We start from the raw sequence: 15,226 nt of genomic DNA, 5'->3' as shown, positions 1-15,226 counted from the left end.
AGGTGCAGTACAACATGGTAAAATTATTAACAAAATTAAACCCCATGGGATTAAAGTGACAGAAGCAATGTGAATCTGAAATTGGTTAAGGGACAGAAAGTAGAGGGTTGTGATGAACTGTTGTTTTTCAGAAGTATACAGTGGTATTCCCCTGGGAACAGTATTAGCACTACTGATTTGTTTCATATACTATAATAACCCAGACTTTAGTATAGAGGGCATAATGTAGTGAGCAGTGAGGAAATAGTAACGGACTTCAGGAGGACAAAGACAGACTTGTGAAGTAGGCGGATGGTTATGCCTGCATCATATGCCCATGAATCTATGAAGAAGATGGATATTTCACTTTTAAAGAACAGCATGGAATAAGGACAATTTACCTTGACGAGATGGACCCCAGTGGGTCAGATGACCTTCTTTTGTGTTTTCTGTATAGACAAGGACTGACTAATATATGGACATGGCTCTGGGAAGTCACTTAATAAGCAAACTGCCTTCCCAGGTGCTGATGGCTATCCCTCTCCATTTCAATTGAAGAAATTCAGGGTAACAATAGTTGATAGACTTATCGGCCTCATGGAGATAGAAATGCAAATAAGGATATTCAGAGGCTATTCATAACTGGAATGTTGATGGGGATATCAAACATTCCCCATTGTGTGACAATTGCTTGGCTCATCAGCCTATTTGTGTGGGCAATGGAAACATCGATACTGTGGTAAAATGATAGAAACTAGCTTATGATAGGAAACACCTTTAGTTCACAAGGACAGACCAGGGCAGGCAGTCTTGAATTCAAAGATTGCAGAAGGAAGCTATCTCATCCAGCAAACAGAAAAACCCTGCATAGTAACTTACCCACAGGCACAGAAGTGGACTAATTTGTCTTTCCTACAGAATTATATCTTGGCTATTGGTGCTCAACTAAAACTTTGACTGACAAAACCAGAAACATGATGTTGCTTGGAGAAAGCCACTGTGAATTCATCACTAGAAACATTCAACTTTCATTGTCTTCAGTGAACCAAGAGAGAATCCTCAGACCTGCAGCGTTTCTAACTACCATCTTGAGGACTGACAATAGAAGTGACTTTTGATTTTACATGTCAGTGAGCGGGGGTGGGGCCCGCTCGCCGACGTGTAAAATTACACGCAGTGACATCGGGGGGAACTCCCAATGTCACCACGCCCCATTTAAATTTTCAGGAAGGCAGGGGCGCAGCAAAATCAGCTGCGTGCCCGCCAACCTGTCAATGGCCAATTGAGGTCAATTAAGTAATTAAAGGACCTGCCCATCCAACCTTAAGTTTGGCGGGCAGGCCAGGGGCCCTGGCAGGAATTAGAAAAAACATGGGCGGGATGAGGTTTCATGTAGGTTTTTAAAAATTTTAATAAAGGTTTTGTAAAAATTATGGACATGTTCCAACTCATGTGACATTGTCACATGACAGGACATGTTACGGAAATTTTATTTTCAGGTTATTAACATTTTGAGCCAATCTCCCTGAGGATGCACCTAGCCTTCATGCGCATGCGTGAAAGAGCGCAGTCTCAATTTTGGGAATCCCCCTGCATAGCGCTTCTGTGCGGATGTCACGCTGGACGGGCCTTAATTGGCGCTGATCAGAAGCGTGCCTGTGCGCACTCGCCCTTCAATTTCCCCCCTGATGGGAGGAACATTCAGCCCATTAAGTGATCTAAGTGCGTGCTACATCTTTTGTAACCATTGTTTCTTGTGTGTGGGCCTTGTGTGAATTAAACAATGGGGTGCAGTTGCGCTTACATTTTGGGTGTTGAGAAAATAAATGTTCATTCTTTCTTTTCATTTAAACCTACAAGAATACCTGTCTTGTGTCTGTTCTTGAAAGTCACAGCTCTCAAAGGGTTAAAACATTTCTTCTCTAAAACATTACTTGTTGCTGTTAGTCAAGAGGTGGAAAACAGGAAAACCATTCCACCATCGCCCCCCTGTTCGTAACAAGACACAGGAAAGATGCAACTTAACAGAGAGAAGTGGGAAGTGGTAAATATTGGTAGAAAGAATGAGGACACTAGGAGAGGCAACATAAATTAAATTGTATCATTTTAAAGATGGTGGGGGAACCTTGGGCTGTATGTACACATATCTTTGAATCTAGCAGGATAAATTAGGAAGGCTGTTTAAAAAATGGCTGATGAATCATTGGGCTGAATTTTACCAGCACTTTGGGGACAGTCAGGGAGGAAGGAAGGCTGACAAAATGGTCCGGGAAGTCGGCAGGTGGTGTGACCATTACCTTCCCACTTCCATGCCATTTTGGCAATGGCCAATTAAGGGCTTCTTCCCACCTCCACTGGCATTTTACCAGCTTCTGAGGTCCTGCCACCTCATGGAAAGGCCACCAGATAAACCCTGGCAACCTCCCTGCGAGCTCTGGGGTGGAATCGCCTTTTTCAGCAATAGCCAACCCCACTACAACAGCAATGTCTGCCTTCAGTGATTACCTTGCTGGCCTCACTGGGGCCAGCCTGACCGACCCTGGGGCCTCCAAACCCCTCTTAGCTGACATTGTGGTTACAAGGCCATCATTGCACTCTCATCCTCCAGGTGCAACCCCAGCAGTGGCCACTGATAGTAATCACTCAACTGAGGGTGCTGAGCTGCTGGCACTCTGATTGGGCCAGCAGCTCTTTAGGGGGGGCAAGCTGCCAGCCTTATAAAGAATGGCTGTTTAATTAGCTGCCCATCAAACTGAGGTCACCTCCCTCTTTTGGCCCCACCGGTAGGGCCCGTGCTCTACCACCTATGTAAAATCTAACCCATTGGCTTTATAAAAAACTGCTTAGGCCCCAGCTGGAGTATTGTGAATAGCTCTTGCAACATATTTTAGGAAGGATGTCAAGGCCTCAGAGATGGTGCAGAGGGGATTTACTAGAATGGTACAAGGGATGAGGGACTTCAGTCATGTGGAGAGACTGGAGAAGCTTGGGTTGTTCTTCTTAGCGCAGAGAAGGTTAGGTGGAAATTTGATTGAGGTGCTCAAAATAATGAATAGTTTTGATAGAGAATAATCTGTTTCCAGTGGCAGAAGGTTCAGTAATCAGAGGACTTAGATTTAATATGATTGCCGAAAGAACCAGAGGAAACTTTTTTTAAGCAGGTTTCATGATTCAGAATGTACTGCCTGAAGGTATGGTGGGAATAATTGAATAATAACCTTCAAAAGTGGAATTAGGTAAACACTTGAAGGAAAAGAAAATTACAGGGCTATGGAAAGAACAAGAGCGTGGGATTTATTGTATAGCTCTTTCACAGATCTGGGATAAGCGTGATGAATGGCCTCCTCCTATGCTCTATCATTTTATGATTCTATAATTTACTGATTGTCAAACCGTATTGTACACGTTATTCTTTGCAATATCATGATAAAATCAGAAACATCAAACCCATGGGGTAGATTCATTGTTCCCATGAATGATATTACTCTTCAACTCGAATCCCCCAAAGACTCGTGAACCTTTCAACACTTAGTACTCTTCTTGTGATAGGCCTCATTGAATCAATCATCAGATAATTGGTTTAATTTTAAAGCTTCTAATAAGATTCAATGTATGGAAGAACAGAAATGTGGAACTAACAGTTTAGCAAACTCCGTATTGCCTACTTTCTTTCATGACAAGCATAAAAGGATGCAATGGGAGTGCTTGCAGTAGGATTCCATCGGAGGAAGGGGCAAAGCTAGAGCATTCAGGACTGGCCTGGCAAAAATAGGAAAGAACTGGGTCTGGAAGACTTGATTAAAGTTATGGTGGGAAGAAGAGAGTGGAACATTGAGCCAGGATGTGGAGAGGAGGAACATAGCTAAGCCTGGCATATCCAGGGCTAAAAGATTAACAAAGGGGAAACTGAGAATTAATATGGCAACCAAAACAGGTTGACATTTTTTACCCAGCAATTTTATTGTTCTGTGGTGTTAACTGTTTAGCATAAGCTAAGGGGTATGATTGGTCCATAGTGTCATATGACTGTCAGTGACATAACAGCAACATTAGAAACTTACTACAATCCAACATTACAGATGCACACATGCAGGTTTTTAGTAATCCCCAGATAATAGAGGTATTGATATAAATATCAGATAGCTACTAATGTAGATGTTACTGAGCCATTAATGTAAATGATATGAAGCCATTATTCTAGCCCGGAGGAGAAGTGGGACATTCAGTGACTAACATGGCCATGGTCACCGGTTATTAACACAATAGTGTTCTAATGAATAGCAGCGTATGGACTGCCGATAAATTATAGGATAGGGATATAGAGAACGAAAGGATACTGATAAAAGGAATGGCAGGATAATGATAAAGGGAATGACAGGATAGTAATAAAGCAAATGATGGGATAGGGATATAGGGATTGCCAGAGTAAGGATAAAGAAAATGGCAGAATAGTAAAATAGGGAATGAGAGGATAGTGATAAAGGGAATGACAGGATAGAAATAAAGGGAATGACAGGATAAGGATAGAGAAAATGACAGGATAGTGATAGAGGGAATGATGGGATAAGGATTTAGGCAATGGCAGGATGGTTTTAAAAGGAATGGCAACATTGAGATAAGGAAATCAGTAAAGTGACCACTAATGATTGACACAATGTGAAACAATGAATGATAGGATAGTGAAGTGAAATAGCAAATGACAGAATAGTGAAACATGAAACGATAGGATAGTGACTACCAATGAACAACTGCACAGTAGAATGATATAGAGTGCTTTTCTAGTGAAAGTAACTTTTGGTCATTAACCATCATTATTTGGCATGTGCTGGCTCACATCCTTATCTCCAAATATTTCCTGGTTTCAATCACCTAGCTGGCTCCACCTAACAGAAAACATGGAATGGAATATGACCAGCTAAGCTTCATTTATCACTAAACAGCAGGTGAATAATTACTATATTATATGTTATAAATATAAATGTATGGAAAGAAGCAGTTAATGCCAATGAAGAGCAATGGAGTTGCCAGCAGTGAAGAAAGCATGGGTTTTCATTGCGGTAACCAGAATGTTGTACTGATCTTCCCAGTTGTCAGTTGTCAATAGCTCCATTGACCAGTAAGGTAAGTGAAAGATCAAATCTTGGCCTTCCACTGCATTAAGAACTTTCACAGAGTCATGGAAACTCTACACCGTATCCAAAATAGTGCCGGGATCCCAGATCTTGCAGTTCCGCTGACGTTTCCAACAGACCCTATTTTCACCAGTAGGGAAGAGGGGACGGGATGTGATTCACACATGTGGGAAATCGATACCCAGAAGGGCCATTTGAATTTAATGCTGAATTCAAACAGACCCCATTTTCACTGGAGGGAGGTCCATTTTCCACAGTGTGTGACTTAAGAATAGATGTGAATGCTCGTAAAAGATACTGAAGGCCTGTGGAACTGTCAAGTTATTTAAATCCTCTGCCCTTTAATTTAAAAAAATTGCCTGCTGTGTCTCTAAGCTGAAAAACATTGGCATTTTCAGTTTCAATATATGTTTGTTGACATAATCCTAAGGGCTAGCATTATAGTATAATGGGTTCCACAACATAAGATTATCACAATGAAGGGCCGTAATTTTACAATTGACATCTCCAAGAGGTTATTAAGAGATTAGCTGCCTTTGATGTGGGGCTATGAATACTAATTTGTTCTTATAAGGGTTAAATATTTGAAGGGATTTAAATGCATTGAATGGTCTTTTATCAATGAGAGTGCTTTTTATCTAGTGAAGCCTGTAATAGATACTTAGAACTTTATTTTATTTCATCTCAGCATGGCTCCTGAGGTCTGCCCAAGGTGATTACTAGGTGAATTTTCATGGAGTGCGTAAAGGTGATGAGGGACACAGGTTGGCATGAGTTGGCACTAAGTTGGAACAGGGTTATAAGGGGCCAAGTGGATGAGTTGGGGGGGGGCATGGATTGGCATGAGTTGGCACTAGATTGGTATAGGGGCTAGAAGGGACCATGGGATAAATGGGAGCATAGGTTGGCATGGAGGATGTGAGTGGTCATGGGGGATGGATAGAGGGGCATAGTTTAGCATGGAGGGTATGAGGGACCATGAGTTGGCATAGAGGGCATGAGGGACCGTTGCGGTGGGGACACACTTTGACATGAATTGTCATGGATGGGGGCCTGGTGTGTTGGTAGGGGTTGGAGGGGTGGTGGGGGACAGTGAGAGAGAGTGAGGTATGAGGGTTAGATGGACTAATATTCAACCAAACAACTGGTATAAATTCCCAGGGCACCGAGGTGGCCCTTTTGACCAGCTCTGCTCGGCACACAGCAGCCCCTGTGGCTGCCTCTGAACTGTTCCCAGGGGCAGCAGGCCTGACTGCACTCCAGCATGCTCCCCAACATTCCTCCATCCCCCCCACCCCCCACAACCCCATCGTCCATCGAACAAAGATCCCGTTATTCCGGCACTTTTACCCAGGAAATTTTCCAACTCTGCACACCTGCCTTTGGAGCAAAAATCAAGGCCTTTAACATTCAAGGAAGGAATTAAATGAACAGTAACTGTACATTTAATCTCACTCATTACAAATGGATTTCAACCAACATAAAATTAAGTGATCAGTTGGTGCTTTGCAACTATTATAATTTCATTTCCCTTACAGCGATGGGATAAATACCAAAATTTGGTGTCCTTTATGATAAGAAATTATGAATTTTAATATCAATAGCTAGTTTGTAATCTCTTAATGGTTACAATGTCAAAATTCCATGTCAAACAAGTAATAAAGATTAGACAGTGCAATTTTTTAAAAATCTAAATTTAGCATTTTTTGTAGACAACTTTAGCTGTGCTTGCAATAAATGTGAGAAGTGTGCATGAATGGGTATTGGCAAGGAGAGTCAGGACAGCTGTTATTATCTCTGTGCCCTTCCAATCGTGACCTCACCGATTTTAATTGATCCCCCATTTGTGGCCGTGCCTTCAGCTGCCTAGGCGCTCAGCTCTGGAATTTCCTCCCTAAACCTCTCCCACCTCCACCCCTCTTTCCTTTAAAATGCTCCTTAAAACCTAGTAAGCTTTTGGACACCTGCTCTAATGTCTCCTGTTGTGGGTCAGTGTCAAATTTTGATCGATGACTCTCCTGTAAATGGCCTTTGGACCTTTTACGATGTGAAAGGCACTATATAAATTCAATTTGTTGTTGTCTGTCATGAGGGGAGCTCCATGTAAATTCAGTAAACAGAGGTCTGAACCTGTCAACATATCGTTAGGATTTCCACCAATCATTTAATTCTCAGTAATAACTTGTCCATAGCTGTTAATGTTTGTGGTGAGTTAAGTGCAATTTTAAATATTATTATTTGATTAAGTGTTAGGACAATGTAGCCGTATCAGAATCCTGCTTTGTGAGAGGTATCAACTGATTAATTGAAGTACACGTCTACATTTTATCAAACTTTAAATCAGAGCATCTATGTACCTATTAAAAGTTTTACAATAACTGACAGCTTTATTGTTTACAGCCAGCCATAATAGATGCAATGAAATACTATTTAAATGCGAAAAGTATGTTTTGTAATTGTATTCAGTTTTTGAATTTTCAGTATTGTTTTATAATGTGCATTAAATTATGATGCTTCTGCTAAGAGCTAATGATGCAATAAACTTGACATAAATTAATTGAAGTCATATACAAAAGCTTGACTGAAAAAAATAATGCAATTCAATCAAAATTGTCAGTATTTTAGAGCTAGAAAAATAGTACTTAAAAGGACACTGTCTACCTGAAAAAATATTTGGCAACACTCCCTGGATGGCTCAGTTGAAGTAGGCTGATCTCACCCACAGTGCTGCAATTGGCCTCAGTGCTCCTGGCTTATGACAGGGAAAAATCAGTTTAAGTTCTTGCTTCTAATTGCTGTAAAATGTCACCTGCTAGGAAAAACAAAATCTATGGATGTCAGAGAGGATAGGATCAAAGTTTGGTATGATGCCCCAAGTTCATTTGCCAACATTCTGTCTAAATTCATAAAAGAAGAATGGATTTGAGGCAGCCAGTATTCTTGGAGCCATATTCCAGCACGGAGTCAATACCTTCAGGAGACAAGGGGAGAAAATGGGAGTGCAGGAAGGGCAGGATGTAAACTGACACCTTTTATTTGTTTGCATTAGAAACGCAAGCAAAAATGTAAATAAGACCAAAAGGCATCATTGCTTAATATCACCAAGACAGATATGACAAATGATGATTCTTCTTCCCCCGTCTGTCAATAGTCAATGTGCAGTCCTAGAAGAGAGAGATGGCAATATTGCCTGTCATTCACAACAACTGCATTGTTTCAAAATAGTTACATAATTCTTCTAATGGACAAATATTTATTAACCCACTTTAAGGCTAAATGAGTAAATCTATCATAAAGACTGATGCCCATCAACAGGCCCCACTTATTCGATCTCTGAACTTTGCTGCACTTGCTGATTTCAGTCTGGACAATGGTTCAATTACTGCTGTTGGCCTCAGTATATCCGAAAGGTGGGAGAAAAATTCAGACACCAGTTCTTCACTTGGAAAGTGTTTGTATGTGGTTGTGTGACAGACAAATTCGGAAGTCAATAGTCAAATAACTTGGTGGATTTTTGAGGGTTGGATTTTCCTCTGCTAAAAGATAATGGGGGGAAAAGAAGCGAAACTGGGCGGTAAATCCTAGCACAACATTCCCATCCTGGACTGTGCCCTTCCCTGACATGCCAGCACCATCTCTGACTGTTATTTCCCCACCTGTTCTGTATAAATATCAGAGGGGAGGATCATGGGCCCTGCCTCCCCCCTTTCCATTTCCCTGCCATCCACTCCTGGAATTCCTGATGGAAGGTGGGGTTAGGCTCAAGAAAACAGCAGCAATGGCCCTGTTGTCCACAAATGGATGGGTTATAGAGGTAGGGTGAGATGAAGCCATGGAGGGATTTGAAAACAAGGATGAGAATTTTAAAATCCAGAAGCTGTCAGACCAACAACTAATGTAAGTTAGTGAGCTCAGGAATGGTGGGTAAGGAGGCCTTGTACAAATTAGAATATGGGCAACAGAGTTTTGGATAAATTCAAGTTTATGAATGATGGAAAATGGTAAACTGGGCAGGAGGATCATTGGAATAGTTGGATAAAAGCAAAATACTGCGGATGCTGGAAATCTAGAACAAAAACAAAATACCTGGAAAAACTCAGCAGGCCTGACAGCATCTGCGGAGAGGAACACAGTTAATGTTTCAAGTCCGAATGACTCTTCATCAGAGCTAAAGAAAACTAGACATGAGGTGAAATATAAGCTGGTAGAGGGGGTTGGGACAGGTAGAGCTGGGTAGAGGGCCAGTGATAGGTGGAGGCAAAGAAGAGATTGCCAAAGATGTCATAGACAAAAGGACAAAGAGGTGTTGACGGTGGTGATATTAGCTAAGAAATGTGCTAATGGAGACATTAAGGGTAGAAAGCAGGACGAGCAAGTAACAGATAGCCCTAGTGGGGGTGGGGTGTGGGGGGATCAAAATAGGCTAAAAGGTAGAGATAAAACAATGGATGGAAATACATTTAAAAATAGTGGAAATAGGTGGGAAAAGAAAAAAATATATTAATAAAATATATTAAAAATTATAAATTATTGGAAAAAGGGGGATCGGAAAGCGGGTGGGGATGGAGGAGATAGTTCATGATCTAAAGTTGTTGAACTCAATATTAAGTCCGGAAGGCTGTAAAGTGCCCAGTCGGAAGATGAGCTGGAGGAACAACACCTCTTTGTCCCTTTGTCTATGACATCTTTGGCAATCTCTTCTTTGCCTCCACCTATTACTGGCCCTCTACCCAGCTCTACCTGTCCACCCCCCACACCTCCCTCCCACCCCCTTAAACGAGCTTATATTTCACCTCATGTCTATTTTTCTTTAGCTCTGATGAAGAGTCATTCGGAGTCGAAACATTAACTGTGTTCCTCTCCGCAGATGCTGTCAGACCTGCTGAGTTTTTCCAGCTATTTTTGTTTTTGTATTGGAATAGTTGGATCTGGAGCTAACAAAGGCAATATACCCATTGGCTTTTACCAAAGTTTATTAAACTTGGCTGCCTAAAAACTTTTTAAGAAAGAGTAAATAGTTCAAAATAAGGGTAAGGTGCAATATTCAGACAATGCTATTTTTTGAATTTTTTATATGTAGCAACAGGTTAAACGGAATTTTTACCTGCACCATTTAAGTGTGCACAGTGATTTTATCTCATTGTTTAACATCTCTTTTCTAATGTTCTTCCTTTACTAATCTCATCTAAAGAATTGCCTCATGCTGAAGTAACTTCAACAGAAGCCTGGCAACACAATGGTCACTCTTATATGTAATTCAGCTCAACAGAGTAAACAAGGTTCTCGCATTTGTAAGTCTAGAGGCCCTCAAAGAACTGACTTTAATCACTTGGAAAGGCTCCTTTGTGTTTCTCTTATGTCCATGCTTTGTGTTTCATATCTGCTACAGGGCTGATGAAACACTTCCTTAGGAACATGACCACCCGAACATTCTGCACTTTACTCTTGCAAATGCAACAAACTGATGCTGAATTGTCACCAGTCTTAAACCTCTGTGGTAGAACACTCAGTGACTGTTGATGAAGGATCCAAATACATTTACTTTGCCTTTCTCAGAAAGTATGAAAAATCTCCCTGACGTTCAGTATTGAAAATAATGTGGCAGTAACAAGTGATTGGAGACAATATCGTTTTTCAAGTCGTTGTTGATGCTCCCGGACCCATACAGAGACAGATACTTCTCACATTTATCTTCAGTGCCTTTATTGTGCTTGTTTCCTGTTACAAATCAGCCAGTGATGGCTCGTCTCTGAGAATTTATCAAACTACTGGAACAGAGAAAGAGAGCTGTGCAGTACCAGGCAGGTCACTAAATACTGAACAATGAATTCAAGTTTTCTCTTAAGGAAAGCTGCTGATTACCCAAATCTGTCCAAGTATTATATGTTGTGTTGGCATATACTGTTAACTCTGATTACCCCTTGGCTGATATTTCAGAGATCTGAATACTTCGGACATATTTTTATCAATGATCAAAAGTACAAATGTTCACATAACAACCTGAAATGTATCTTAATCTTTAAAAGTTCTGGTGCCAAGTGTAATTTGCAACGTATATAGAAAGGAGTCTAGTGATATGCTGAAAGAAAGGACTGTTGCGAATATCTATGAAAAGCTGATAGCCATTAAAGGCAGCAATTTCAGCAAAGAGTTCAGATTTCGCTATAATCTACAGGAGTGAAGTAATCGAATGGATTACAATTACATCCAAATTCCAAAAGATTCCTTGCATTTCTTCTTTTTCCTCCAATTTTTTTCTCTTCCCCTCTCCTGAATGCCTTGCTTCAATGCTGGAGTTGTTTGTACCAGTGGTAGGCATCATAGAGCCCTCCCTAAAATTAATGAATGATGATATCTTACTGAAGGGAGGAAAAGAGAAACCAGGTAACAACATAACTGTGAGTTCAATATTCATTATTCATTACATGAATCAACCATCAGAGAAAAGTAGCTGAGCACTTGGATACGTTTGAGCTGATTCGCGAGAGTCAGCGTGGATTTGTGAAGAGTAGGTCATATCTGACCAATGTATTTGAAGTATTTGGGGAGCACACTAACATGGTGGATAGATAGTTTTCTATGGATCTTGTTTAAATGGACTTCCAGAAGGCATTTGGTAAGGTTCCACATAAGAGATATATTGTTCACAAAATTTGATGTTTTCAGAGTTTGAGATAACTTTGTGATAAAAGCAAAATATTGTGGGTGCTGGAAATCTGAAATAAAAACTAAAAATTCTGGAAAAATTCAGCAGGTCTGGAAGTATCTGTGGAGAGAGAAACAGAGTTAACTTTTTGAGTCTGTATGACTCTTCTTCAGAGCTAAAGAGAAGTAGAAATGTGATGGATTTTATACTGTCTTTGTCAATCTCTCCTTAGCTCCCACCTATCCCTGACTTTCTACCTTGCTCTCCGTGCTCCACATTGGGAAGTAGGAGGTGAAGAATAGGGAAAGGGAATGTAGTCTGATTGACAGGATGTTCCCCAGGATCTGTACTGGAGCCTCAGCTTTTCATTATATATGTTAATGATTGGATGAAGGAATAGGAATTTGTACATGCTTGTAGATGACAGTCTGTTGGGAGGTATAGTAAGTTGTGTAGATGGGAACAGGAAGTTGCAAAGGTTGCAGACAGACTAAGCAAGTGGACAAAACTGTGACTAATGAAGTTCAATGAGAGAAAACATGAAGTTATCCATTTTGGATCTGAAAAGAAAGAATAGAATATTCTCTGAATGGTGAGAGACTATGAGCTGTGTAAGAGCAAAAGGATTTATTTATCCATGTATAGAAAATACTAAAATCACGAGTTGACAGGTACAAAAAGTAATCAAAAGGTTAGTGGAATATTGGTCCTAAACTCATGGGGGTTAGGATGCAAAAGTGAGGAAATGATAGTCCCGATTATTAATGGGGTGACATTTTGGAGTTGGGGCAGGAGTTATAGTTGGGAAGTCCAGAATTTTGTTTTTCCTCAAAAACCGAGGATTTTAATACCAGGGTGGTCGGATTTTTCTTCTCAGATTCCCTGCTGTCTGTCACATGGTGAAGGCTGAGGCCCAAGAAATCAGAGATAAAAACAAAAAACTGCGGATGCTTAAAATCCAAAACAAAAGCAGAAATACCTGGAAAAACTCAGCAGGTCTGGCAGCATCGGTGGAGAAGAACAAAGTTGACCTTTCGAGTCCTCATGACCCTTCAACTGAACTAAGTAGAAATAGGAAAGGGGTGAAATATAAGCTGGTTTAAGGGTGGGGGGGCAGGGGGGGAAAGAGTGGGGGCGATTGTTGGGACAAGCAAGCAGTGATAGGAGGAGATAACCAAAAGATGTCACAGACAAAAGAACAAAAAGGTGTTGAAGGTGGTGATATTATCTAAAAGAATGTGCTAATTAAGAGTGGAGAGCAGGACAAGCAAGGTAGCTCTAGTGAGGGTGGGGTGAAATAAACGGTGGGTGGAATACATTTAAAAATAATGGAAATAGGTGGGAAAAGAAAAATCTATATAAATTATTGGAAAAAACAAAAGGGAGGGGGAAGAAATGGAAAGGGGGTGGGGATGGAGGAGGGAGTTCAAGATCTAAAATTGTTGAACTCAATATTCAGTCCGGAAGGCTGTAAAGTGCCTAGTCAGAAGATGAGGTGCTGTTCTTCCAGTTTGCGTTGAGCTTCACTGGAACAATGCAGCAAGCCAAGGACAGACATGTGGGCAAGAGAGCAGGGTGGAGTGTTAAAATGGCAAGCGACAGGGAGGTCTGGGTAATGCTTGCGGACAGACCGAAGGTGTTCTGCAAAGTGGTCACCCAGTCTGCGTTTGGTCTCTCCAATGTAGAGGAAACCGCATTGGGAGCAACGAATGCAGTAGACTAAGTTGGGGGAAATGCAAGTGAAATGCTGCTTCACTTAAAAGGAGTGTTTGGGCCCTTGGACGGTAAGGAGAGAGGAAGTGAAGGGGCAGGTGTTGCATATTTTGCGTTTGCATGGGGAGGTGCCGTAGGTGGGGGTTGAGGAGTAGGGGGTGATGGAGGAGTGGACCAGGGTGTCATGGAGGGAACGATCCCTATGGAATGCCGCCGGGGGGGTGAAGGGAAGATGTGTTTGGTGGTGGCATCATGCTGGAGTTGGCGGAATTGGCGGAGGATGATCCTTTGAATGTGGAGGCTGGTGGGGTGATAAGTGAGAACAAGGGGGACCCTATCATGTTTCTGGGAGGGAGGAGAAGGCGTGAGGGCGGATGCACGGGAGATGGGCCGGACACGGTTGAGGGCCCTGTCAACTACCATGGGTGGAAAACCTCGGTTAAGGAAGAAGGAGGACATGTCAGAGGAACTGTTTTTGAAGGTAGCATCATCAGAACAGATGCAACGGAGGCGAACGAACTGAGAGAATGGAATGGAGTCCTTATAGGAAGCGGGGTGTGAGGAGCTGTAGTCGAGGTAGCTGTGGTAGTCGGTAGGCTTGTAATGGATATTGGTGGACAGTCTGTCTCCAGGAATTGAGACAGAGAGGTCAAGGAAGGGAAGGGAAGTGTCAGAGATAAGAAATCAGTATATTTAAGCAGGGAGGAGAGATCACTGGGGGAGGGGTAGAGTGGTGAGAGCATGGTTGGGAATGGAAAGGTTGGTGAGCAGGTGGGGGATGTGCGAGGGGGTTGGGGAAAGAGAAAGATTGCAGGGGAGAGATCACAGTAGAGAGAGATGGGGCAATTGGAGGGAGATCAGGGGGTAGTAATGGGGGCTCAGGAGGAGTAGGCCTTGAAAATAGGGGAACGTTTACAGAGTTAGCATGTTGGGCCTGACAGAAATAGTTCTGCTCTTCCTGGCTCACAAGCAGTGCTTTTTTAAAAATTGTTCGTGGGATGTGGGCTTTGCTGGCTAGGGTAGCATTTATTGTCCATCCCTAATTGCCCCTGAGAAGGTGGTGGTGAGTTGCCTTCTTGACCGCTGCAATCCATGTGGTGTTGGTACACCCAGAGTGCTATTAGGGAGGGAGTTCCAGGATTTTGATCCAGCGACAGTGAGTGACTTGGTGGGGACTTTGCAGGTGGTGATGTTCCCATGTGTCTGCTGCACTTGTTCTTCCAGGTGGTAGAGGTCCCAGGTTTGGAAACTGCAGTCGAAGGAGCCTTGGTGAGTTGTTGCAATGCACTGTGTGCATTGTAGACACTGTTGCCACTGTATCCCAGTCGTGGAGGGAGTGAATGTTAAAATCATGCATGGAGTGCCTTTCAAACAGGCTGCTTTGTCTTTGTTGATGTCGGGCTTCTGGAGTGTTATTGGAGCCGCACTCATCCAGGCAAGTGGATAGTATTCCATCACACTCCTGACTTGTGCCTTATAGATGGTATATAGGCCATGGGGAGTCAGAAGGTGAGTTAATCACCTGTGCTTTGAAGGCACTTAACTGATGGATTCAGTCTTTATCGGCTTCTGTTACCTGTTGGGATTCACTATGCCAGGAAGATCCAGCCAACATAAGTTAAGTCTATAAATCTTGTTAAAATAGAAGCACACAGCCTCCTTAAAAGGTTTTGAAAAACAAACCCACCTCTTGAGAGCAGCTTGGTCACACAGCCCCTCAACCTATCACCTGCAAAACCAGAAGTTGGTGGCTTGA

The 15,226-nt window shown here is 42.1% G+C and overlaps 1 protein-coding gene across 2 annotated transcripts in view; it reads left to right on the top strand.

The window, feature by feature from the left end:
- The window catches only part of sema6a (sema domain, transmembrane domain (TM), and cytoplasmic domain, (semaphorin) 6A), a 174,479-nt gene that overhangs the window by 27,672 nt on the left and 131,581 nt on the right, over positions 1 to 15,226 (top strand). The gene's annotated exons all lie outside the window — the stretch shown is intronic.

Source organism: Cetorhinus maximus, chromosome 2 (genome assembly GCF_964194155.1).
Source record: "Cetorhinus maximus chromosome 2, sCetMax3.hap1.1, whole genome shotgun sequence".
In the NCBI taxonomy this organism is placed as follows: Eukaryota; Metazoa; Chordata; class Chondrichthyes; order Lamniformes; family Cetorhinidae; genus Cetorhinus; species Cetorhinus maximus.
Note: the sequence above shows the minus strand (reverse complement) of the source record. Positions and strands in the feature narration are given on the sequence as shown.